This window comes from Tursiops truncatus, chromosome 14, assembly GCF_011762595.2.
Source record: "Tursiops truncatus isolate mTurTru1 chromosome 14, mTurTru1.mat.Y, whole genome shotgun sequence".
Classification (NCBI taxonomy): domain Eukaryota; kingdom Metazoa; phylum Chordata; class Mammalia; order Artiodactyla; family Delphinidae; genus Tursiops; species Tursiops truncatus.
Window position 1 is genome coordinate 72,231,075 of NC_047047.1, and position 25,902 is coordinate 72,256,976.

Sequence of the window (25,902 nt, forward strand, 5' to 3'; positions counted from 1 at the left end):
GTGTTATTTGTGTTTTTCCCTTGCTGCTTTTAATATGCTTTCTTTGTATTTAATTTTTGACAGTTTGATTAATATGTTTCTTGGCATATTTCTCCTTGGATTTATCCTGTATGGGACTCTCTGTGCTTCCTGGACTTGCTTAACTATTTCCTTTCCCATATTAGGGAAGTTTTCAACTATAATATCTTCAAATATTTTCTCAGTCCCTTTCTTTTTCTCTTCTTCTTCTGGAACCCCTATAATTCGAATGTTGGTGCGTTTAATGTTGTCCCAGAGGTCTCTGAGACTGTCCTCAGTTCTTTTCATTCTTTTTTCTTTATTCTGCTCTGCAGTAGTTATTTCCACTAGTTTATCTTCCAGGTCACTTATCCGTCCTTCTGCCTCAGTTATTCTGCTATTGATCCCATCTAGAGTATTTTTCATTTCATTTATTGTGTTGTTCATCATTGTTTGTTTCATCTTTAGTTCTTCTAGGTCCTTATTAAATGTTTCTTGCATTTTGTCTATTCTATTTCCAAGATTTTGGATCATCTTTACTATCATTATTCTGAATTCTTTTTTAAGTAGACTGCCTATTTCCTCTTCATTTGTTAGGTCTTGTGGGTTTTTATCTTGCTCCGTCATCTGCGGTGTGTTTTTCTGTCTTCTCATTTTGCTTACCTTACTGTGTTTGGGGTCTCCTTTTTGCAGGCTGCAGGTTTGTAGTTCCCATTGTTTTTGGTGTCTGTCCCCAGTGGCTAAGGTTGGTTCAGTGGGTTGTGTAGGCTTCCTGGTGGAGGGGACTAGTGCCTGTGTTCTGGTGGATGAGGCTGGATCTTGTCTTTCTGGTGGGCAGGTCCATGTCTGGTGTTGTGTTTTGGGGTGTCTGTGGACTTATTATGATGTTAGGCATCCTCTCTGCTAATGGGTGGGGTCGTGTTCCTGTTTTGCTAGTTGTTTGCATAGGTTGTCCAGCACTGTAGCTTGGTGGTCATTGAGTGAAGCTGGGTGCTGGTGTTGAGATGGAGATCTCTGAGAGATTTTCGCCGTTTGATATTATGTGGAGCTGGGAGGTCTCTTGTGGACCAGTGTCCTGAAGTTGGCTCTCCCACCTCAGAGGCACAGCACTGACTCCTGGCTGCAGCACCAAGAGCCTTTCATCCACACGGCTCAGAATAAAAGGGAGAAAAAGTAGAGAGAAAGAATTAGTAGAAGTAGGAAGAAAGAAAGAAAGAAAGGAGGGAAGGATGGAAGGAAGAAAGAAAGGAAATAAAGAAAGGGAGGGAGGGACGGATGGTGGGAGGAAGGAAGGAAGGAAGGAGGGAAGGAAGGAAAAAAGAAAGAAGATAAAGTGAAATAAAGTTATTAAAATTAATTATTAAGAAAAAAAAAAAAACGGATGGATAGAACCCTAGGACAAATGGTGGAAGCAAAGCTATACAGACAAAATCTCACACAGAAGGATATACATACACACTCACAAAAAGAGGCAAAGGGGAAAAAAATCATAAATCTTGCTGTCAAAGTCCACCTCCTCAATTTGGGGTGATTCGTTGTCTATTCAGGTATTCCACAGGTGCAGGGTATATCAAGTTGATTGTGGAGCTTTAATCCGCTGCTCCTGAGGCTGCTGGGAGAGATTTCCCTTTCTCTTCTTTGTTCTCACGGCTCCCAGGGTCTCAGCTTTGGATTTGGCCCTGCCTCTGCGTGTAAGTCGCTGGAGGGCGTCTGTTCTTTGCTCAAACAGGACGGGGTTAAAGGAGCCGCTGATTCGAGGGCTCTGGCTCACTCAGGCCGGGGTGGGGGTGGGGGAGGGAGGGGCACGGCGTGAGGGGCGGGCCTGCTGCGTCAGAGGCCGGCATGACGTTACACCAGCCTGAGGAGCGCCGTGCGTTCTCCCGGGGAAGGTGTCCCTGAATCCCGAGAACCTGGCAGTGGCGGGCTGCACAGGCTCCCCAGAAGTGGGGTGCTCGCACACAGGCTTCTTGGTGGTGGCAGCAGCAGCCTTAGTGTCTCATGCCCGTCTCTGGGGTCCGCGCTGTTAGCCGCGGCTCGCGCCCGTTTCTGGAGCTCCTTTGAGCAGCGCTCTTAATCCCCTCTCCTCGCGCACCAGGAAACAAAGAGGTAAGAAAAAGTCTCTTGCCTCTTCGGCAGGTCCAGACTTTTCCTCGGACTCCCTCCCGGCCAGCCGTCGCGCACTAACCCCCTGCAGGCTGTGTTCACGCCGCCAACCCCGGGCCTCTCCCTGCGCTCCGACCGAAGCCCGAGCCTCAGCTCCCAGCCCCGCCGGCCGCGGCGGGTGAGCAGACAAGCCTCTCGGGCTGTTGAGTGCCGGTCGGCACCGATCCTCTGTGCGGGAATCTCTCCGCTTTGGCCGCCGCACCCCTGTTGCTGTGCTCTCCTCCGCGGCTGCGAAGCTCCCCCCCCTCCACCACCCGCAGTCTCCGCCCGCGAAGGGGCTTCTAGTGTGTAGAAACCTTTCCTCCTTCACAGCTCCCTCCCACTGTTGCAGGTCCCGTCCCTATTCTTTTGTCTGTTTTTTTTTTTCTTTTTTCTTTTGCCCTACCCAGGTACATGGGGAGTTTCTTGCCTTTTGGGAGGTCTGAGGTCTTCTGCCAGCGTTCAGTAGGTGTTCTGTAGGAGCTGTTCCACGTGTAGATGTATTTCTGGTGTATCTGTGGGGAGGAAGGTGATCTCCGCGTCTTCTCTTCCGCCATCTTCCCCTCATCCCCTACCTTATACTTTTATTGTGTTCAATTCTTAATACCTTTTAACTTGTTTTAGACTTATAATATACCTCTAAATAAGTACGGCAAGTATCATTATATTTTACAAACAGGAAAACAGATCTCCATAGAATTGAAGGGAATTACCTAAATTAATGTCAGAGCATGTATTTTTACTTCAAATCTTGCAGTATGATTTGAATATCATGTATTAGTACTCAAAAGCCACTCCTTCCTCCAGAAGGATAGAGGGAGAAGCAAAAATAATAAGCAGTGGTACTATTTGTTGATTACTCATTGGAAAATTAACAATAGATAATATTCTCTTGTAATAGCACCCTTCTCAATTTAAAAATATATTCATATTTGATATTCAAAAAATAGGAAATAGACATGGCAAGTGAGACCTCAATGTAAGTAGGAGGAAACTGAGTCTCTCTTTATATGATTTGCCCAAAGTCACTCAACTTATAAACGAAAGAGCTGGGGCAGAGCACTAGTTTTCCCAATTTTAGCCCAATGATCATTTCACTGACCCTTGTTACCATCTAGAAACAGGTTTTTCATTACCTCTCATGAGAACAGTGTTTTGTAAAATTTAGTAACTTTGAACTCTTTTAAGTCAAAGCTTGCAAAGTTGTAGATCTATAATGTAAAAGTTTTCTTTGACCTCCACACCATAGGCCCATGCAATGTTGAAAAATATAAATAATTGTCAATATTTAAACATCAGATGTTAAATAAAACCCAATATTTCCAGCTTTTCTTGCAAACAAACATAAATAATCTATCCATCTATACTTGGACCGCATTCCTGAATGGAATGAAGGGTCTGTACTAAAGACTAAGCAGGAATTCTTCAGTTTTCCACAATCCTCTGAATTCCCTGCAGGGCCCTTAACAGAGAAGCGAACATTGGCCCCTTTTCGGCTCAGTTGACTTGTGTGCCTTCTCTCTGTAGGCAGGTCAGTTTGTGCCCCCTCCCCGCCATTAACTTATAACAAAGTCATTTCCTGATACTAGACACTGGAGCAGATGCTCTATCACCTTTTTCTTTTCTTTTACTTTCTGCGATTCTTTGAGATCTTTGTACATTCAAAATAGCAAAGGGAAAATCTGTTTGGTTGTTTTCAAGTTAGATGGAAAAAAAATGTTGTTACCTTTAGCCTGCTTGGCAGTGATTGGTGTATGCTAACTACATTCAGTCACTCCTACGTGTAGATGTGATGTTGGCAGGCTAGTCTGGGGAAGAACAATGAAGTGGAAGGAGAGAGCGAAAAATAAGGGGAAGGCTGCAGGTTGTTGTTTGAAACTCAGGCTGATTCGACAGAGGATCATCTGCCACCAGGGCCTAGATTGAGGCCATTTGAGGACCATTGTTTGATGGAGAACTCCATACCCACCCTGTCATTAAGTTAATAGTAAAGTAGGCCTCCTTAGAGGAGTGGACTTATCACTTGTTTTCCCCACACAAATATAATTAAATATGAAAGGTGGTGACGGCAGTTGAACATCTGTCTTTAGCTTTCAGATTTTTCACAGTCTGTTGATTAGGTTATGTTTTATATTATTCCAGTGTCCACAGCTGTCAAGTGAAATGGGAGTGGGCCTGCCCAAGTCTGGGAGCCGAGGTCTGCTTCACGTTGCACGTGGTAATAGCCGGTGACAGCTTCTACTATGAACAAATTATTTTCCGTTGGTTGATGGGTCTCAGCTGTTCTAACTTGGGAAGTGATGAGTTTTGCTTTCATTGGGAAAGTAAGATCTGTTCAAATAGAGTTGCTGGCTTCTTTGGGTGTGTTTGATTTTTGTGTTTGTTTTTGTAGCTTTGTGTATATGCACATGCAGTGGTATTTGGGTCCTTTTTTGACAGCAGGCTCTAAACTTACTAGAGCATAATATCTGGAGTCTTCCAAGGTCTGTGCTGATATATGGGAGGGAGAGATCAACAGGAGGGCAGAGGAGCATTTCAGACAATCTCACTCATACCAAGCTCTCTGAGATTGATTTCTCATCTTGACTCAAGAGTGTTTGTTCTCAGGCTGATATCTTTTCCTCCTGAGTGAGGTTAGCTCACACCAATATCCTTGGGTAATGCCAAACAGTAGAGTGCTAATTAAATGGTAGGATCTAAAAATACTGAGGGTCTTCTTTCAGAGGTGTCAAATCTATAGACAATTTTATAAGCTACAGGTGTGCACATAGCACAGAAATTGAATATGTTTAAAATGGAAAAGTCCTGAAGATTTTTCCCCAGTGCCTTCATGTTCCCTTCCCCTATTCTCCATATCAAAACGTGGTTGTAGAAAATGTTCTAAGCATACTTTGACTCACAGGTATAAATAATGAATGATTGCTTGGTTACCTGAACTTTAACAGGAAACAATTAAAGGTATCTGTTTCTGTCCAATACAACTTTCTGTGATGATGCAAATGTTCCAGATGAAATGTGGCTAGTATGATCAAGGAACTTAATTTTTATTTTGATCTCATTTATTTTATTTCATTGTCTTAATTTTAAACAGCCATGTGTGGCTAGTGCCTACCATATTGGAAGTGCAGAAATAGTTAATGATGACCTTTAAAGCTCTCAGGTATTTCAAATGAAGGGCGTATTTTTGAGGAGGACTAAATTATCCTGGCATTACTGAAATGGCACCATTGCCACCTGAAAAAGTAGAACTGACCATTTCTAGTGTCCATTACAGGAGCATTAAATCCTAGGCAATAATAAGACATTTAAAGAATGAATATATGATTGAACGCATAATAATGATAACAAATGATACAGTTAACAGTATCAGCTAACATTTGTTTGAATCAGGCACTGTCAGAATCAGGATGCTTACGTCATCTATGCAACAATTCTGTGAGGCACACACCATTGCCTTCCTTGTTTTGCAGTTAAGGAAACTGAAGTGTAGAAAAGACTGAAAAGTTAGTAAATAATGGGAGTCTTGATTTCAACTCAGTTCTGTCTCTGAAGCCCACTTTCACAATTGCAGATACTATTATGACTATGAGCTTTAAAGCACAGCTTACTTTAGGGGCAATTAATGAAGCCCATATCTGAATGTAGTGCCTTAGATCTCCAGGGTCCCTTTATTTTCCTCACTTGATGATGATACTTAAAATAATGTCTACATGCAACTAGCATAGAGTAAATACTCCATAAAAAGCAGCTGCATCTTTTCACTATTTTCGTAATTATATGACATTTCCATAAACTTTCATTGCATATGTGATATCAATCACAAGGGCCACTGAGTCACAGATGAATCTCATAAGTGATTCTGCCCTTAATATCGCCAGTGACAAAAGTATCACAAAATTATAGTTCTGAGGATTTAAGGGGCCCAAAGAGACTAGCTAAAAACATTTTATTCTAGAGACAAGAGCTATTACTGGATGTGATTCTGTTCTCCCCTCAAAATCAGCAATGCTATTATGAATATCACAGAATTTTGGACTTTAAAAAAATCTTGTACCTCATTGTCTAAGTAGCTATTGCATGATGAAGTTAGATGGGGAGAGTGTGTCTGTAAATTACATTGAATTATTAACTGAAGAATGGATTGAATCTACTGTCAATCTACCGTTATAACTATACTGAGTATAGTTATAACTTTCTTCCATTCATTCTCCTTGAAATGTATTTCCTGGTGTTCACACGCATGGGACCTGTCAGCCACTGTGCCAGGCATTGTGATTGGTGGAAACTGATCCACTGATTATATTGACAGGGAAAAATAAATCTGCCACAAGGCACTTAGCTGTCTGCCATATGATCCAAAGTAAATTCAGTGAAACGGATTGATTTTAATTCTTCAGTATGTGTAATTGCTTCCAAACTTATTGCCAGTTAGTGTGGTTTTTTTTTTTTTTTTGCGCGGTACGCGGGCCTCTCACTGTTGTGGCCTCTCCCGTTGCGGAGCACAGGCTCCGGACGCGCAGGCTCAGCGGCCATGGCTCACGGGCCCAGCCGCTCCGCGGCATGTGGGATCTTCCCGGACCGGGGCACGAACCCGTGTCTCCTGCATCCGCAGGCGGACTCTCAACCACTGCGCCACCAGGGAAGCCCACCAGTTAGTATTTATAACATTAAATTCAGGTTAACCATGTGATTACTAGTCTTTGCATTACCCATAGACTCTGCAATTTTGGGACTCCTGAATTTGACTGTGACTTCTAAGTGGCCACATCAACAATTTTTTTCTGTTCCTTTTTGGCACATAGAATGATTAAGATGACACAGATGTCTTCAGTGGGCTTCTAGTTGATTAGCAATGCAACCAAATCTCTGAGAGGCTCAAGGTTGTGATTTCTGCAAAGATGACTTGCAGGTGTGGTCTGCTCTGCACTGAGATAACAATAGGAAGCTACAACTAGAGATCATCAGGTCTGTAAGGCTGGGGAAGCCAGGCTGTTGATTGCAGAATGGTCATCGGGCAGGAGTATTTGTGAACAAAGGACCAGTATTGGAGGCTTAGCCTTGAGAAATGTCAAATATCTGAATGGGGTGAGAAAAACATTCCAAGCCCACATATCTGTTTGGGATGAAAAATAAAGATGAGACAGTGGGAAGGGATATATTTATGTCTTCCTCCGACAGAGCATGGCTTTCTCTCTGTAAACCCAGGCACAGCATCTGAGACTGGTTAAGTAGGACACTGGATACAGTTTATTTAGCACATTTTTTCCCTTTCAGTAAAAATATAAATCTCTATTCACTCATTTCCTTCATTTACATTCACACTGATCTGTTAAGACAAGCAGTTGAAATGGGGATAATTTTCTAGCTGAGCATGTGTCAGCATCATGCTAAAAGATAGAGTTGGTACACTTCACTCACCCCCAAAGATGTTGGGTATATTTCCTTTTGAGTAAACAGAAGCCATAAGAGAGGAGATGCTAATAAGTAATAAGGAAGGAAAGGAAGGAATAATAAACATTTATAAACATTTAAAACAAACTAAAGCACATGCTGAGTCCATAGCATTTCATTGAGCAGGGTAATGGGCCTTCCTCCTTCTCCTGTTACAGGTTATAAGGGAAGGAAAATCACATTGACTTGGTTCTTAAATTCTTTAAAAGGAAACCTGTTCGTCTGAGGCCATACCTTTTTTTTTTAACATCTTTATTGGATTATAATTGCTTTACAATGGTGTGTTAGTTTCTGCTTTATAACAGTGAATCAGTTATACATATACATATACATATGTTTCCATATCTCTTCCCTCTTGCATCTCCCTCCCTCCCACCCTCCCTATCCCACCCCTCTAGGTGGTCACAAAGAACGAAGCTGATCTCCCTGTGCTATGCGGCTGCTTCCTACTAGCTAGCTATTTTACGTTTGGTAGTGTATATATGTCCATGCCACTCTCTCACTTTGTCCCAGCTTACCATTCCCCCTCCGCATATCCTCAAGTCCATTCTCTAGTAGGTCTGTGTCTTTTTTCCCGTCTTACCCCTAGGTTCTTCATGACATTTTTTTTTTCTTAGATTCCATATATATGTGTTAGCATACGGTATTTGTCTTTCTCTTTCTGACTTACTTCACTCTGTATGACAGACTCTAGGTCCATCCACCTCACTACTGAGGCCATACCTTTGCCTGTTGTGAGTTTTTACAAACGAATTGCAATCAGAAATTAAATGAGGGCAGATAGGGGATAGTTATTAAATAAATTGCAATCAGAAAATAATGAGTGGAGGCCAGAGGTCAAGTTTTGAATAATGTGACCTTGAGGAGCCTGAAGATGGCAGATATTACAATCACAGTGTATTTCTTTGAAGGGTCAGTGAAGTTGATAGAGAAATCAAGCTGCAAGGGCTGGTGCAGAAAACATTCTGTGATGAACACTCTCTGTTACAGGTCTTCATTGTGTTCAGGAAGCAGAATCTTATGCACGCACTCAGAGAAAGCATAAAAGATTCACACAAAGATCGTAACAGTCACACGAGTACTTTCTTTTATATACAGGTACATTTGTCTAAATGTGTGATTCCCCCCAAATAGTATCTTGCTCCTAGTACTCTTTTGTAGTATGCTTTTCTCATTTACCAGTATACTTTCCATGTAAAGATTGAAATTTAAATTCATATTCATTCCCGTTTAACAAGAAAAATGCTATTTGATTTGTAGATCATTAGTTAATTGCATTGATCTTATGACATCTGATAGATCATCATTGGAACTAAAGATACAGTGACCCAAAATCATGGTTTAACGGGCATCAATATTACAGCTTTTGCTCCATTCTAATCCCAATTCTGCCCATACTCCTTACTGTGACACTCAAAGTCTGTGATGAACAAATACAAACATTAACAATGTAGGTTGGAAGGAAGGGTCCAGGGTTTGTTGGGTCTGGAGCCTGAACTTTTTCTATGTCATTGCCTACTTGCAGGGTCTGTTTCAGATTTATAGGCTTTTATTTGAAATTTTTATTGAGATAATTATAGATTAACATTCAGGTGTAAAAAAAGAATACAGAGAGGGCTTCCCTGGTGGTGCAGTGGTTGAGAGTCCGTCTGCCGATGCAGGGGACACGGGTTTGTGCTCCAGTCCGGGAAGATCCCACATGCCACGGAGCGGCTGGGCCCGTGAGCCATGGCTGCTGAGCCTGCGCGTCCGGAGCCTGTGCTCCGCAACGGGAGAGGCCACAACAGTGAGAGGCCTGCGTACCGAAAAAAAAAAAAAAAAAAAAGAATACAGAGAGATCCTTTGTACATTTTGCCTAGTTTCCCCCAAAAGTGACATTTTGCAAAACTAGTATATTATTATGACCAGGATATTGACATTAATACAATTCACTGATCTTACTCAGATCTCCTAAGTTTTACTTTTACTGGTGTGTTTTGTAAGTAGGCACAATCATATTTTTCACTAATGAATATTTAGTAAAATATTCTTACTGTTTGAACACATTTTCTAAGTTTCAATATTCAATGCGTTTTATGCTTTTTGGTGTCATATACGGTTTAGGGATTTTATTTAGCTCTTTTCTACGTGTTTAGACTTTTTTTTAAAATGCCCTTTTCCTTGGATTTGAAAGACTTACTTGATCATATACTATGATTTTATAGATAATCTTTCCTCTGAATTTTCCAACATATGGCACTAATGCATCTGCTTTTTCTTGGCCTGATACCACATATTTTAGTTATTACAGCTTTAAAATATATTTTACTCTCTGGTAGAGAAAATCTATTCTCATCACTCTTTACTTAAAATAAAAACTTATTTGCAATTCTTAGACATTTATTATTCTATATAAATCATTCATATAATTTGACTTATGTTTTCATTTCTTAAGGAAATTATGCCAGGATAAGATTGGTTTGCATTAGATCTGCAAATTAATACTTAGAAATCTTTTTACAAATTTTACAATATTAATTCTTGCCATTTAACTTAGGGCTATATCTTTATTTTATTCAAGTCTTTTTCATGGACCTCAGCAAATTTGCTCAGTTTTTCTGTACACATTTCCTGAGAGCCTTGGGGAAGTTACCCTAGATTTTCGTTTGAAATATCAAAAATGGGTCTTCTCCACAGTCTTTAGTATATTCTGCCTCTTGTGACTTCTTAGTGGCAGAGTGGAAACAACTGTTACAATGTTACCAGTGAGTGAAAAGAATGATGAATAGCATGACTGGTTCTCTCTGATGGAAACTAAGGGCCTTCTTTGGACTGAGACCCAAGGGTATTACTCAATGGGAATAGGATCAATTCCTGAGTAGACTAAATGATCTCAGAAAAGATTGTAAGTCCACAGCTTCCAAGATAGGTTATACATCTCCCTAGTTGTGTTCTCTCTGCAATCCCCTTTTCCCCAAATCCATCTGTGCCCTCAGGATACAGAAAAGATAGTAACTATACTATCTCATCCTCAAATGGCAGCCCAGAGAGGTAGGCAAATGACTCTCACATGAGGTGGGAAAGACTCAAAGACAATTCAAGTCATATCAAACCATATCAGTGCAAACAGAGGATTTGGGAAAAGCTTACTTGGAATAAAAATAGCATTTCCCCACTGCCTTTGCTGCTCTGTTGTGATCGTATAACTAAGTTTTGGCCAACAGGATGTAAGCAAGAAAAGTATGTTCGAATTTTAAGAAGTATTATCAAAGGAACACAGTTTGCTCATTTCCCAGCATTTCTCCTTATGGTGCCTGGAATAGTAACACAGTGGCTTCCTCCAGATATCTTGAATCTGAGTGGAGAATAAACTGTTATCTTGTTAACTTGCTGTTATTTGGGGGTTTGCTGATAATTGCAGCTGAACTTGACTTTAAGAAATACAGCATGTGCCTTTTACAGAAGAATTCATACAGAGCAGCTACCATCACAACATATCCTCATTAAATTATTGAACTTCATGAATGAATAAAGACATTTTCAGTCATCTAGGCAGAAGAAAACAACTCTTTCAAAATGAAAAAAAAAATCAGGCTCACTTTCTAATTCTCAACAGCCATAGAGAATTTTTACAAAAGGTCTACAAGTTTCAGGAGAGCCAAGACCAGGGCCAGGGCCAGGGCTCCTACACATGTTTTCCTTGAGTGAATCAATTCAATTCAGGAATTGAAGAATGAACCTTGAGTCCAAACCATGTCCCCAATGCAATTTTACCAAAATAGCCACAGTATTCTGCTTCATCTGTATTCTTGAATTAAGTTCTCAATGTGGTTCAGAAACAAGAGGCAGCTTCTTATGATTAATCTCTGCTTCCTTAAATCACATCATTATCTGTAGTTTCTGCCTGTGTAGGTGAAGGACATTTTACCAACTCACTATAATTTAAAACGTTGATAGCCTTTCTGAGTGATTTAAGCATGTCTCTTTCTTTTTTAATTTTTTAAATCTTTTAATCTTAATTTTTTAATTTTTTTAATCTTTATTGGAGTATAATTGCTTTACAATGGTGTGTTAGTTTCTGCTTTATAACAAAGTGAATCAATCAGCTATACATATACCTATATCCTCATATCTCCTCCCTCTTGCATCTCCCTCCCACCCTCCCTATCCCACCCCTCTAGGTGGTCACAAAGCACCGAGCTGATCTCCCTGTGCTATGCGGCTGCTTCCCACTAGCTATCTATTTTACATTTGGTAGTGTATATGTGTCCACGCCACTCTCTCACTTCGTCCCAGCTTACTCTTCCCCTTCTCCGTGTCCTCAAGTCCATTCTCTACGTCTGCATCTTTATTCCTGTCCTGCCCCTAGGTTCTTCAGAACCATTTTTTTTTTTTTTTTAGATTCCATATATATGTGTTAGCATATGGTATTTGTCTTTCTCTTTCTGACTTACTTCACTCTGTATGACAGATTCTAGGTCCATCCACCTCACTACAAATAACTCAATTTCATTTCTTTTTATGGCTGAGTAATATTCCAATGTCTCATATAGAGTATATGAGGTTTTGATTTGTGGTCCAGCTGATACTGATTCTTTCAGTTGGTGGTTTTAGCCAATCTACACATGCATGTATATGACAGATAGGTTTGGCTTTAGATTTTTCATGATATTTTTCTGTGCTTTTTAGATCTTTATATGGTGACCTTCCTTGCTATGTTTTACATATGAGTTCTGATAATTTTGAAGGGTTGTGTATTTTCTTCTGGTGGTTTCATAAAGGTAACTTTAACTTTATGTAATTAACCATTAGGTTTTTTGAAAAGTAGTATCTATTTAGCAATGAAAAAATTTGTAATACTTAGTTTTTATGTTTCTTGTTCTCTTAACAACCTATTTTTCATTGACCTTAGGTTACAAGAGATGAAGAAATTATTCTATTTCCCAATATTTGTTTAGTTATAGCATTCCTACTCTCTCAGTATTTATAAATACTCTGTTCTTGAAACATAAGCCCAATATTTGTTCCACCTCAGTTGTTCAATTAAATGACTTCAATGCTAACTATCACTACAATAGCAATCATATTATAATATATAAATGTATCAAATCAACATCTTGCACACATTAAATTTAAACAACATATGTCAAATATAATATATTTGTATTTACATATTTATTTAAATATATATTGTTATATAAATATTATAATGCATAATTCTAATTTTTTTTTCAAGGCACATTTAATTTAATATCAAGAGCGCGATACAAAAGGCCCAAATACAATGAAGGAACACATTCCCCCATTAACACCAACGACAATGCTCTTTGACCATGTGCCTGTTGAATGGAATAGGGATTTAATAAATTTCACTACTGAAAAAAATAACGCAGTGAGTCTCATCACAGCTAATATCCTTATACAATCTAGTTGTGAAATGAATGTTTATAATGCTTCAAACAGTTTAGACCTGAAGTTTGATACCACACCTTCATTATTTGTACAGTCCTCAGTAAGATTATCTACAGTATTAGCAACCATTCAAAGAACAAACCATTGAGTAAATCCACATTGATTTAAGGCTCAATCAAGTAATATGGAGCCCCAAACTAAATGGTTAAATATATGAACTACTTGTACTGACATCTATTATTTGATTCTCTCATGACTATTAAGTTGGTTCTTAGCAAATAAACCCTTTAAAGGCAAAATTCACCTCATTTGAGTTTGACCCAGAAGTTCAACAACAATCACGAAGTCCACAGTCTTATTGGCAAAACTGATATACAGTGTCTCTAAGTCACTATGCTCAAGGTTAAGAGCGATGCATATTCCATCTTTACATTTACTGGAATTTTACATGTTCAGTCCATGATTTTAAATCTCTAGGTTTTCATTCCTCCAAACTGTCTGAAGACACAGTGTGCCACAGACTTAAGACTTCTGTTTCTCCCTCTATTTTCTTCAAACAGAAACACTTCTCAAGTGTCTACATGTCCCAGAAGGGGAATTTTTCGGAGGTGGCCACTTCTTCGGAATAGTCCGACGTCATCAGGCCTCTGAAGCAAGGGGAGGGGGAAGAGAAAAAAGCTGAAACACAAGGTTCATCTGGTAAGTTTTACATTAACCATTACAAGCTGGATAGTATAAGAATGTGGCTTTTTGGCTCAAAAAGTCTGAGTCTTGGTGTGGAAACGAGTACTTGGCTGTCCCACCACAGCTTTCTCGTAGTGGGACTGTCAGGGAAGTCTTGACTGGGGAGTATGATTTGTTTACCTATCAGGCGTAAACTTCCAGGCACTCAGTTCATTTTGGGCTTGTTCCAGTTTGTCTTTAGTCTGTTCCAGTTCACCTTTCATTTTTAGGAAAAACAAGTTGATCGCTGGGTCTACCATTGTTGATCTCAGTTGGGCAACGCTAGGCTGCTGGACTTGCTTGAGGTACTGGATTTGAGTAGTCCACTCCTGCATCTCTTGCTCCTTGGTTGCTAGTCGCATTACAAGAATGTTTTCCCTGCGTGCAGACTCTTGCTGTTGTTGCTTTAGTTTTTCTTCAGATTCCCTTAAGCCAGTTACATCATTAGAGTTAAGATCTGTGTACTTGCCCTCCAAAGCTTATACATATGCTTCATATTGTTTCCACCTGAGAATTAATTCATCTCGTGCCATCACTTTGAAGTCTGTTTCACTCAGTCGAACCTTTTTAGGAAGAGGTTCCTTGTTGGTCATCTTGAATCCTCCCCTGACGGAGGCCGCGCCGGCGCCGCCCAGTCACATAGGCTGACCCCGCGCTACCCGCTCGCTGCCCAGGCCGCCCGACCCGGCTTCCGCCGGCCCCCGCGCTCCTCCTCCTTAATTTTTTTAAAAGGACCAGGAAGAATTGTCTTTAAAGTTGTTTTAGGGTACTTGTGCTCAGTTCCCTAACAGGGAAAAGTATTAAAATAGCAATTTTAATAACCACCATAATAGAACTAATATATAATTTTAAAACTTCCCACATTACTGTTGTGTCCAGTTTGTGAATAAGTGAGAATATCAAGGAGGAGAGATGTTCATTACTAACATGCAGAATTCCAATAGAGAAACAACATAAAATGGTAGTTAAATTAATGGGTTTTGAGGTCAGACTGCCTGCTTTGAAGCCTAACTTTAGCACTTACTATGTGAGAAAAGTACTAATATTTCCTATAAAATGGAGATTAAAAATGAGACCACAAGTTAAGTGAGGATTATAAGAAAAAAATAAATAAAGCATATAGAAGAGTGTCATCACACGGTATGTACTCTGTAAAGGCTGCCATAAGGGTATTATCCATCTTCTTAATGTTTGCTAACCTGCTAGATGAAAAATGGTAGCTAGTTGTTTGAATTTGCACCTTCCAGATCAATAATTAAATGCAGATCTTTAAAAAATGTTTATTAGTCATTTTTACGCTTTCTAGGAGTTTCTTGTTATTATTCTTTGCCCATTTTTCTCTTTAGTTATTTGTCTTTTTTGAATGAATTGGCTGGAGGTCTTTTAACATTAGACACAGTAACCTTTTCTGTGTATTATATATATTTTTGTACTCTCAGCCTCACTTACACTTTTAAAATGTTTTTATTAAAGTGATATACATTCAGGAAAAGGTACAGTTTGATACACTTTCATAATCTGAACACATCTGCGTAGCTAGCACTTAAATTGTAAAAAAAAAAAAAAAAAGGAGAGAGAGGGAGAGAGAATAATCCAGCAGCACAGAAGCTCTCTTCCTGGTCCATCCTAGTCTCTACCACATCCAATAGTATAACCACTATCCTGATTGCTGACAAAATAAATCAGTGTGTTTTCATGTTTTTGTGCTTCGAGTAATGGAATTGTAGGGAATTGTACTCTTTTGTGTATGGCTTCCGTCATCTGCAATTTAATTTTAAGTATGACACCTTTCATTTTAGAATAGTTTTGTTTTTTGATGTTTTAAATAATTTAATCTCTCAACTCAGCTAAGTGAATAAAGAAACTACTTTTACATATGGCTGTAGAAAAGGATGGACTGGTAAATATCTTAGCATAATATTAATACTTTTTAGTAATTTCATCTCCTAAACTGTTTTTCATAAAAGAGAATGAAGGCCTTTTAATCATTCAAATTCTAATTGTCTACAATATCTCATCTAATCTCCATCATATAGTTTTAAAAGTTTTCTATAATTTAGTTCATCTGACCTTTGCAACCATATTATGTCTTACTCTCTGAAGCAGTTTCTGAAGGCAGGTCTGTCATTATCTTCCAAACCTAAGTCTCTTTGCATCTTTCCTTCTCTGAGAATTGCCTTCTTGGTGCCTCTTTCCTATTCAAATCTGTATTATCCCTGATACCTAACTCTACAGCCACCATGTCTTCAGGCCCATGTGTATTATTGAGTAACTCCTGTGCTTCACATAATATCTAAGTTCTGAGGGTAAAAAAAAAAACGTTCCGGGAAGTCATTGTTATTAATGTGATCATAACCAAGTAGGAGAAACATTTTTTAAATGCATAATTACAATAAAGTAAGTTTGGAAATATGGTGGACAGGTTATAAAATTTGTATAAAGAAAAGAGTGATTCACTTTGCATATATCAAACTCATTGAAATTATGAAATGAGAGCTTGACAGTCAGAGTGATATATGATGATTGTTGGGAACCATGACTCTGAATCCCCAGGTGGGGGGTGGAGGGGAAGGAATTTAAGAAGAAGGAACAGATTGTGCAAAACCACAGAGAATTGAAATGTTCTAGCAGGTTTGGGTAGAAGTCACAATATTGTAATGTATAAGGCAGAAATCGGTCCCCATTCGAAAAAGAATCCACCAAGCACTGAGACGGATTTGACAAAGAGGCATTAAAGGTGTAAGGCTGAGGAGGCAGGTTGGGGCCATTTCCTGAAGGACACATCACACAGTGTCCATGGAAAATAGATTGGATTTTCTTCTGTTGTTGGCAAGGTGCCTAAAGAATTTGAAAGATGATTCTGCCCTCCAGGTGTGAAGTGACAGTGACCAGGGGACTAGTGGTGCCACCAGCTGACTGAGGTGACGCATCCGAACTCCTCTCTCACTAGAACTGTCAGTTACCTTGCTACCTGCCACCTCTCTAGGTGGACTAGGCCGGGGTGGATGCTGTGATCTCTCCAGTTGCATACCTGGGTGACTGGGGATTTTGAAGAGGACACCATCCTCATGCCTGTGGGTGACACAGTAAAAACATGTCCATCCACTGTTGTAAGAGTCTCAGCATCGCTCAGCAATCATTTGGGGTTTTCTTCCTAGGTAGGATTGCTCTGATTCTTCTCAATTACTATTTTAAAACTTTGATAGTCTCTTAAACCTGTTATCCAAGTACATACTTTTATTTATTTTTATTATTATTTTTTTTTGTGGTGCGCGGGCCTCTCACTGTTGTGGCCTCTCCCGTGGCGGAGCACAGGCTCCGGATGCGCCGGCTCAGCGGCCATGGCTCACGGGCCCAGCCGCTCCGCGGCATGTGGGATCCTCCCAGACCAGGGCACGAACCCGTGTCCCCTGCATCGGCAGGCGGACTCTCAACCACTGCGCCACCAGGGAAGCCCCCAAGTACATACTTTTATCCTCAGCAGACAAATTTGCCTTTTAGTTCTTGAAGAATATTGGAGAGGCCATGAATAATTTCTCTAAATTCTTCCTCTCTCCCACCAAGATAAAAAGTGTTATTTATTTATAACTGTCTTTACCTCCTGCCCCCAGGGGTCAGAGACAAGATGTCCTGTCTCCTTTAGGAGAAAATCCTATCCACTTTTACCTGTAACCCCAGATCCCCATACTTTCCCCTCACTCACTCATGTTCTCTCAAAATTTCAATTTCTTATCTCCATTTTACTCACTTTAGCTTATATTATTTGAGACCACATTCTAAAATCAAGCCTAGCGGCACCAGGGAGGGTTGCTTTGCTAGATTCACATTTTACCTTATGCAGGGAGGAAGCAGTGAGCTGTTTTCCTCAGTTGAAGAGACTTTTTTCCATTTTTCCTCTGCTCCCAGTACTGTTGGATACCAACGCAGAAAAAAGCATCACTCTTCAATTCACATGGCATGAACGTTAAAAATTCCCTGTGAGTGAGGACCACCACATGCCGCTACATTTATAAGCATCTGATTAATTTCCATAAGTTATCCATTCATTTCGCTGTCACTGCGTCACAGCTAGATCTTGACTTCCAACCCTGCCACTTGGAGCCTGCGGGTACAGATGACATAACACTAAGTAACCCTATTCATTTACCTCAGTTGACCCTTTTCTTTCTTTCTTTTTTTTTGGCTGTGCTGCGTGGCTTGTGGGGATCTCAGTTCCCCCACCAGGGATTGAACCCATGCCCTCTCAGCAGTGACAGCACGGAGTCCTAACTGCTGGACCACCAGGCAGTTCCCTTAATTGACCGTTTTCTTTCTCAATCTGAAACCTTGCACTTTGTTTATTCCTGATTTCAAGGGCTAATGAATATTTCTCAGTTTTTGTATGTTTTTGGTGAATTAATCCAAATATGTTTCCCAGAAACCTACCTCATTCTGTGTACTATTCTAGATTCTGAAAATATAAATATGAATAAGAGAGACAGTGTTCCTACACCTGTGGGACTTTCATTTCAGAGAGTGGGGAAGGAGTGAATAGCATGGAAACAGGCAATACACAATTTAAAAAAAATAGTTTTTTTTTAACATCTTTATTGGAGTATAATTGCTTTACAATGGTGTGTTAGTTTCTGCTGTATCACACAGTGAATCAACTATACATATACATATATCCCCATATCCCCTCCCTCTGGCGTCTCCCTCCCACCCTCCCTATCCCACCCCTCTAGGTGGTCACAAAGCACCGAGCTGATCTCCCTATGCTATGTGGCTGCTTCCCACTAGTTAATACACAGATTTTTTTTTTTAAAGGCTCTAGGGCTAGGTAGGGGTAGCTAAAATCATTTTGTCTTCGCTGTTTCATTCTGCCTGAACAGTGTTTTCACACCTCTGTGCTTCCAGTCTTTTCATCTCCGTAGGTATGGTCTGTGGACCTCAGCACAGCTCGTCTGTACAGCCAAGCTTATGTAGAACAATGTGATCATCTTCGACTTTGAGAAACTCTTCCCTAAGATCACCCAGATTGGGTGCTACTTCAAGGGTTGTGTTTTGTTTTCACATCCATGTGTCAATCTAGGTTTCAAAGTATTGACATCCTATTTCATTTCATTAAGCTAAGTTGGGATAAAAGCCCTCTTACGTATGGGTACCTCCCCACCCATTCTTGGCATGAACCTTTGGTTGCCCAGCCATGCCAAGTGTTTGTAGGAGGGCCCATACCTGTGCCGCCCTAGCATCACATCTCAGTGTCAAACGAGGTCTAGTGATAGATGAAGCAAAGGAACATCTTTAAGAAAACACACCTTTTGAGGAGAAAGGACTTCACACTGGAAGAATGTAGTATCTGTATCACTCACAAGGTTAATTTGGCAAATTCAAAAATCAGTTGAATCTACTATGCAGCAAGATGAGGATCAAATCTCTGGCTTGTTCAACCACATTTTGCCTTCCTACCATCTGTGTTTCTGCCTCCTGTGTTTCTGTCAATGGGAAAGATTTGAATGGTTTCAGAAAGCTATTTTTTTCATCTCTTATTTCGCTAATAGTGAATAAAAGCACTTGGCAAAGAAATCGAGATGGTACCAGTATGCTCAGATGTAGATGTACAGCCTTCTTTTATCACCTCTGGCTCCGACATGAGCCAGGTCCACGTAGCGGAAGAAGAAAACCCTTCAGCAGGGTAACATGCGGACCCTGAGAGATGACAACCCCAAACCAGACATTAAAAAGCATTTTCTGGACATTTCTCTCTGGGCTTTAATGAGCCACTGCTGAGACAGGTTTTACATTTCCACCTGAGACTCACAATAGGCCTGTAGTGGTCGGCAAAAGATTAATAAGATACAAAATGAGACTATTGAGTGTTTAGCTAAAGTCCCATAGTCAGGCTTATGTGCAGGAATAGGTGGAAATAAAAAGTGTATTGTTGGCTTGTAGCAGAGACATATTTCACAAACATCAGTTCCTCCCTGGGCTTTTCTCGGAGCACATGGTTGACCTAAGGCAAACACCTCTGGAGGTATTGACACAAAGCAGGCACTGAAGGAGTAGAATTTCTTCTCCCCCACTCAGAGTACTTACATCATCCGCTACTGTCTGATGTCCACACCTCTTTATACCTGTGAGAGTTCACTTTTTGTGTCAACCTGACTAGACCATGGGGTGTCCAGACATCTGGTTAAGCGTCGTCCTGGGTACGGCTGTGAGGGGGTTTCTAGATGAGATAAATATGTGAATCTGAAGAGTAGGTAGAGCAGATTGCCCTCTCTAATGTGGGTGGGTCTCATCACGTCAGTTGAAACAAGCCCCGAATAGAACAGAAAAGCTGACCCTCCCACGAGTAAGAGGAAACGCTCCTGACTACTGCCTTGAATGGGACATCAGTTCTTTCCTGCCTTTGGACTCAAACTGAAACATCGGCTCTTCCCAGGTTTCCAGCAAGCTGACTGCAGGTCTTAGAACTTATCAGCCTCCATAATCATGTAAGCCACTTTCTTCTACGAAATATTATCTACCTATCATCTATCTATTTATCCATCTACGTATCTATTAACTATCATCTATCTATCTACCTACCATCCATCTTCTCTCTCTCTCTCCTGTTGGTTCTGTTTCTCAGGAGCCCTGACTAACACAGCACCCAAGAAGCTCTGTCTGAGTACTGGTCTGCGTATTTTGAAGAAGAGGACAGTGGGCATGAGGGGACAGGCACGTTTCTCAGCTTTCAGAAGGCTCTCTCCTTCCTCTGCTTCTTCGTTGGTTCTGCTCTGCCCTGACAAAGGACCTTTGTTCATCTGCATAACGATCTCAGGGATATCTCCGTTAACTCATTATAAAGCTAGAATTTTTTACGTAGACATCAAGACTCTATAACCGGGTTCCTGCTATCTCCCCAAATACCTAACATCACACACAGAATAATGACAAGTGTATCCAGAAATAATCCCATAGCAGATTTCTGTACAGACCCAGAAGCCCTCATTCTTTTCATCCAAGAAGGAGAGTAAAACCCAAACATTTCAACAACCAACAGTAATATGATGTAGTATGACTCAGTAAATATTGGAAAGGGAAGGAAGGAAGGTGGGAAAGCTGGAAGGCAGAAAGGGAGGGAGAGAGGAAGAGTGCCTTGCTTTATACAAGCCAATATTTCAATGAAGTAATGTCACTAAGATAGTAAGAAATAGGACCTTACCTTCGGGAGTTAAGAAGCCAGTGAAGGATGGGAACTTGTAGACAATTAACTCCAGCAGAAAGTAACAGTCTTAAGGAACTCTCACAGCCAATGTGTTTGCCTGTGTATCTAGACCATTCCTAGTTTCCACCAAGTGAAACATTCCAAACTTTTCAGCAAAGTTCTTCCCTAATGCAAGTAGATGTTTGACTCTAACTCAAATTCCTTTCGTGCTGTGTATTATTTCCGGTGATAAAGCCAACAATTCTGGAAAGCAGCACTGCATTCCAGGTTTGCTAAAAAGACGTGTAGGAAGAAGATAGAATATTAAAGAAACAGTGCTTAGATTGTGCTCCCCTTGGCTCTATATGTTTAGACATGATGATGAAAACCTAACACAAGTACTGGTATCTCAGGAGCTTAGAGAGAATTCAGAGTGTCTCCCAGCATATCCCAGTGAGGACCACCAGAATCCAATATCAATTATTCCCATAAACAAGGATCTATGTCATTAAAATAATTTACATTTATTAATAAAACTCATTGTGGATAGACATTTTTTCCCAGCAGCGTTCCTCTTTCCTAGTATGTCTGAGTTTAATATCAAATTATAATGTCTCAAGCCCTAGAGTAAGTACTTCACCAATTATTTTTAAATTTTATTTATTTATTTTTGGCTGCATTGGGTCTTCGTTGCTGCGCGCAGGCTTTCTCTAGTTGCAGCAAGCGGGTGCTACTCTTCATTGCGGTGCGCGGGCTTCAGTAGTTGTGGCACGTGGGCTCAGTAGTTGTGGCTCACAGGCTCTAGAGTGCAGCCTTAGTAGCGGTGGTGCACGGGCTTAGTTGTTCTGTGGCATGTGGGATCTCCCCGGACCAGGGCTTGAACCTGTGTCCCCTGCATTGGCAGGCGGATTCTGAACCATTGCACCACCAGGGAAGCCCCACCAATTGTTTTTTATTCAGGTTCCACAATAAAATGGTAAGATGAATAATATCCTGTTTTACAGATGAGAAAAAAATGAGGCTTAGGGTTTTAAAATGAACTACCCAAGGTCACCCAGCTGGCAGTCAGAAGAACTAGAATTTTATGTCAGATCTGCTGGACTCTGGGATATGGTTCTTGATATCACACCATGGATCCTGAAGTCTTACTCATGCAGCAATGGTCATCTAAGGAAAGGGTGAGGTGGTAGACAGATCAAGATGAAATAAAGTTCAGCTCGCTTTTCATTCAATCATTAATTCTTTTATTCATGCATCATGTATATTTAGCTTCACTTTGTAATGAGCAGTTGGTCACAGACACATATATTAATCATAGTTCATGACTTCAAATAACTCAGAAATGCATCCTTTCAATCGCTGGCATTTTACTTTTACAGTTCTCTCTCCTTCCCTTCCTCAATTTCTTTATGGCTATTCCTGTTCTTTGCTCCCTGGACTGGACCACTTGCCTCCCTTCTCCGCTAATGATTAACCTCCAGCTGGAGTTCAAGCCTGATCTCCTCCAGAAACCCTGTGCTGAGCACACCTGTCCTCCTCAGATACTTAACATGTGATGCAGTCCAGTGATTAACTGTTCCCGAAATATTCTGTTTGTTTGATTTTTCCAAATGGTATGGACAACAAGATCTATGGATAAAACATTTTTATCTGTTATTAAAAACAATACTGGACCCATAATAAGTGCTAAATAAATTCAGAGTAATTTTCAGCTAGATGTATTTCTTGAAATTTAGCAGTACCTTATTGGGGCATCACTTAAATTGACCCCTCACAAGACTAATCCTTTGTTCAAAAAATGGATATAATTGGGCTTCCCCGGTGGCGCAGTGGTTGAGAGTCCGCCTGCCGATGCAGGGGACACGGGTTCGTGCCCCGGTCCGGGAAGATCCCACATGCCGCGGAGCGGCTGGGCCCGTGAGCCATGGCCGCTGAGCCTGCGCGTCTGGAGCCTGTGCTCCTCAACGGGAGAGGCCACAACAGTGAGAGGCCCGCGTACCGCAAAAAAAAAAAAAAGATATAATTGGCATCCTCCCAGCTATATGGGTCCTCCCTTACCTCCTGGTAAACATCTGGTCTCCAATTTTGTCCAGGACCTCCTAATACCAGGTGGAAGGATTCCATTAATTTGCGATCACATTCATTCCCCATAATAATGAGAATGAACTCTGAAATTCCACTGGAAAACAGGTAGCTAATTGTCTAAATGGTTTTCATTCATGACCACATAATTTTTCACTTGGATTTTTTTAAATTATAAAACATGATACTTGACACACAAAACTGTCAATGTACATTTTTTGTTTGTTTGTTTAATTTTGCCAAATGGACTGGGCTCAGCTTTGGAAGAGAATTCCATTTTTTCCGTCAGCCAAGATGTTTGTTTCATTGCTAACACTCTGGTACCTTGTATCTTGTTGAGACTTGATGGTGACCTCACAGTACCTTATTAATGATAAACCATAAGGGCTCAGCAGAGCTTGGGTTTGGTGTAATAAATCGTACTGTAGGTGAGTGTCATGCTGTAGTTTTGGATTTTAGCGGCGTGTAATAACTGAGATTGAGGGGCTGGCAAGTGGCGAGAGTGACTGGGGGTGGGGACTGACCTTTCATGGGTCTGACGCATGCTTATGGTTATTAATTACTTTTACATTTTACATTGCTAATTGCCGTTATTCTTTCCAGTTACAATGTAATTGAATTTTTAAAAAATGAAGCCTCAAATGTCAGGTCCAGATATTATGCTGTGCCTCTGCCCAAGGAAGTATATACACAGTTTAGGTTGCTTGAAACGATGGATAATAAGGCAAACTTCAAGGTGACTAATGAGCCCCAAGGAAGCAAATATGCAGCATGGGAAATTCAGGAGGGTATAGAAAAGAAATAAGATCATGGAAAGTTAACATGTGGATTTTTGCTAATCAGTTAACCAGCATGAAAATCAGGTCTGTTTATCAGACAACTTCTTTAAGTCACTAAGGAAGATAACTCTAGCATATTTCCAAGTCTGTATGTTTTTAAAACACCATCTATTTTCCTTGCATTTTGTGCCTAGCACCTTGCTAGCAGATGAAGGTGATGGCATGGTTTAACACAGTTTTAGTCACATAAACATCACTATCTGGCCCACTTAGCATAGTTCAGTGCTGCCTAATAACTTGGATGCAGACCTCTTGAAAAGTCTAAGGGAAATGTGGAATCCTTTCTCATCATATGCATATAAGCATATGTACACTAGAACTTGTGAACAAATTGGAGAGGGGATGTAGGGGATCCTTGGGTCTCTGCTCTGATGGATCCTAGAATAGGAATGCCTGGTGCAGGGGCAAGCTGACTCGTGACGCAACTGCATCACCACCCACCACAGTTGTGAATGTTCATAATAATGATCCCTAGTCAGTAAGCAAGATTAAACCATGTCTTTCGTCCTTTCTTAAGACAGCAGGTAGATAGATGGGTGATTCGACGTTTAGTTAATTTTTTCAGCCAAGATAACTGTTCTTAATTAAGCTTTACAGAGCAAGCTTTAATAGTAAAAATGCTTTTTATTATAATGATAGTTCATTCCTTGGTAGTGAGTTGAATAAGGAACTTCTGTAAATGAAAAGACCACCTGCCCAGGGTTCCCTTCTGCACTTGGGAAGCTTAGAGCAGGGAGCTCTTCTGCCACCTCTACCAGCTCCCCTGGTCAAGTTAGTAAGCTCTGCATAGTCAGTGCTTTACGCACGTCTGAGAAAGACCCAATTGCTGCCCTCTACCATTAACACCTTGAAACAACATGCTTTTCTAACACCCACCTCCTTATCACACACACTGCCTGAGACTTCACAATTATCAAAGAGGAATTTAATTGGGAGCCCAACTGTCACCTAATCATACAGTTCTTTTTTTTAAAGTTTAGAAAACAGAGCCCCTGAGAAGTATAAGTATTCTTCCAAGTCTCAAGTCTCGAGTCAGCATTGGAATTGGAAATGAAAACTATTTGAGTGCTCTCAGAATCAGGCTCCGTGCAACCACTGGGAATACAGTTCCTTGGGATTTAGCAAAGCTGTTGTAACTGCTTTCAGGCAGAAAGCAGCCTGAAAACAACATTATTGACCTCTGTTAGAGAGAAGCCTGCTCGTAGTTCTAACAAAAGTTCATGTCTAATTGATGTGTTCTTCAGTGCCTCTCTGTAAGGCAAGATGCCTTTAACAGCGTCTTTGAAATTATACTACTTTGTTCTAGTTTCAAAGTAAATGCTCCGATGGCTGTGTGGGCTCTCTTGGGTTTCCTCTTTCTTTGCTGTGCTGTGAAAACACACGCTGCATATACATAGTTATTATCATTGTTGCTAAGAAGTAAGAGAGCATGAGTTTCTACCCCATCATCTGCACAGAGCAGAGGCAGTGAATCCTGCTGGAGCGTAATAACGATCTATAAGTAAACCAGTCATGGTAAAATCTATCAAAAATGTGGCAATTTAAGAAAACATGTCCCTCAAGCACACCAAAGTTGTCATCAAAGTGAGTTAGCTGCCAATTAACTTCTACATCTTGCACAAAGGGCACAGAATTCTAGTATAAAAATAAAACCAGTTAATGCATAACTACTGTCTATGAACAATAAATCAGAAACAAAAAATGAACACACCACTTGGTGCTTTGCCATGTTTATTACCATCTTATGGGAGGCTGCTATTCAGGCTTCTGATTTAGGAAGATTGCTTTCAAAGGAAACAATAATGAGGATATTTTTGTCTGCAGATCTGAAGTCCACATTTCAGCCAATGAGCATGTATTCTCATTGTATTCAGTGCCTATGTTCTAGGCCCTGAATACAATGAGAATACATGCTAGGCACTGGGTCACAAAAAGCAGGACAATTTGTTAAAAACTGTTAGTACTGCTATACATTCCTGTTACAGATTATAATCAGTGTATTTATACTTTAAATAAATCATTCACTTTTTACATTGAGTACTCAGTTAATTAACTTTAGGCAGACTCCTCTGTACCCTAAACAGAAGTGCATAGAGTATGCTACAC

At 40.4% G+C, this 25,902-nt stretch overlaps 1 long non-coding RNA gene and 1 pseudogene across 1 annotated transcript in view; one reads left to right on the forward strand and one right to left on the reverse strand.

Annotated features, from left to right (window-relative positions):
- LOC141276403 (uncharacterized) overlaps positions 1-25,902 on the forward strand; it is a 265,898-nt gene that overhangs the window by 106,768 nt on the left and 133,228 nt on the right. The window contains exon 4 of the long non-coding RNA XR_012325903.1: positions 13,542-13,680. This is a non-coding gene — a long non-coding RNA (uncharacterized lncRNA). The remainder of the gene's footprint in view (positions 1-13,541; positions 13,681-25,902) is intronic.
- LOC101323521 (pre-mRNA-splicing regulator WTAP-like) lies at positions 13,679-14,312 on the reverse strand (annotated as a pseudogene).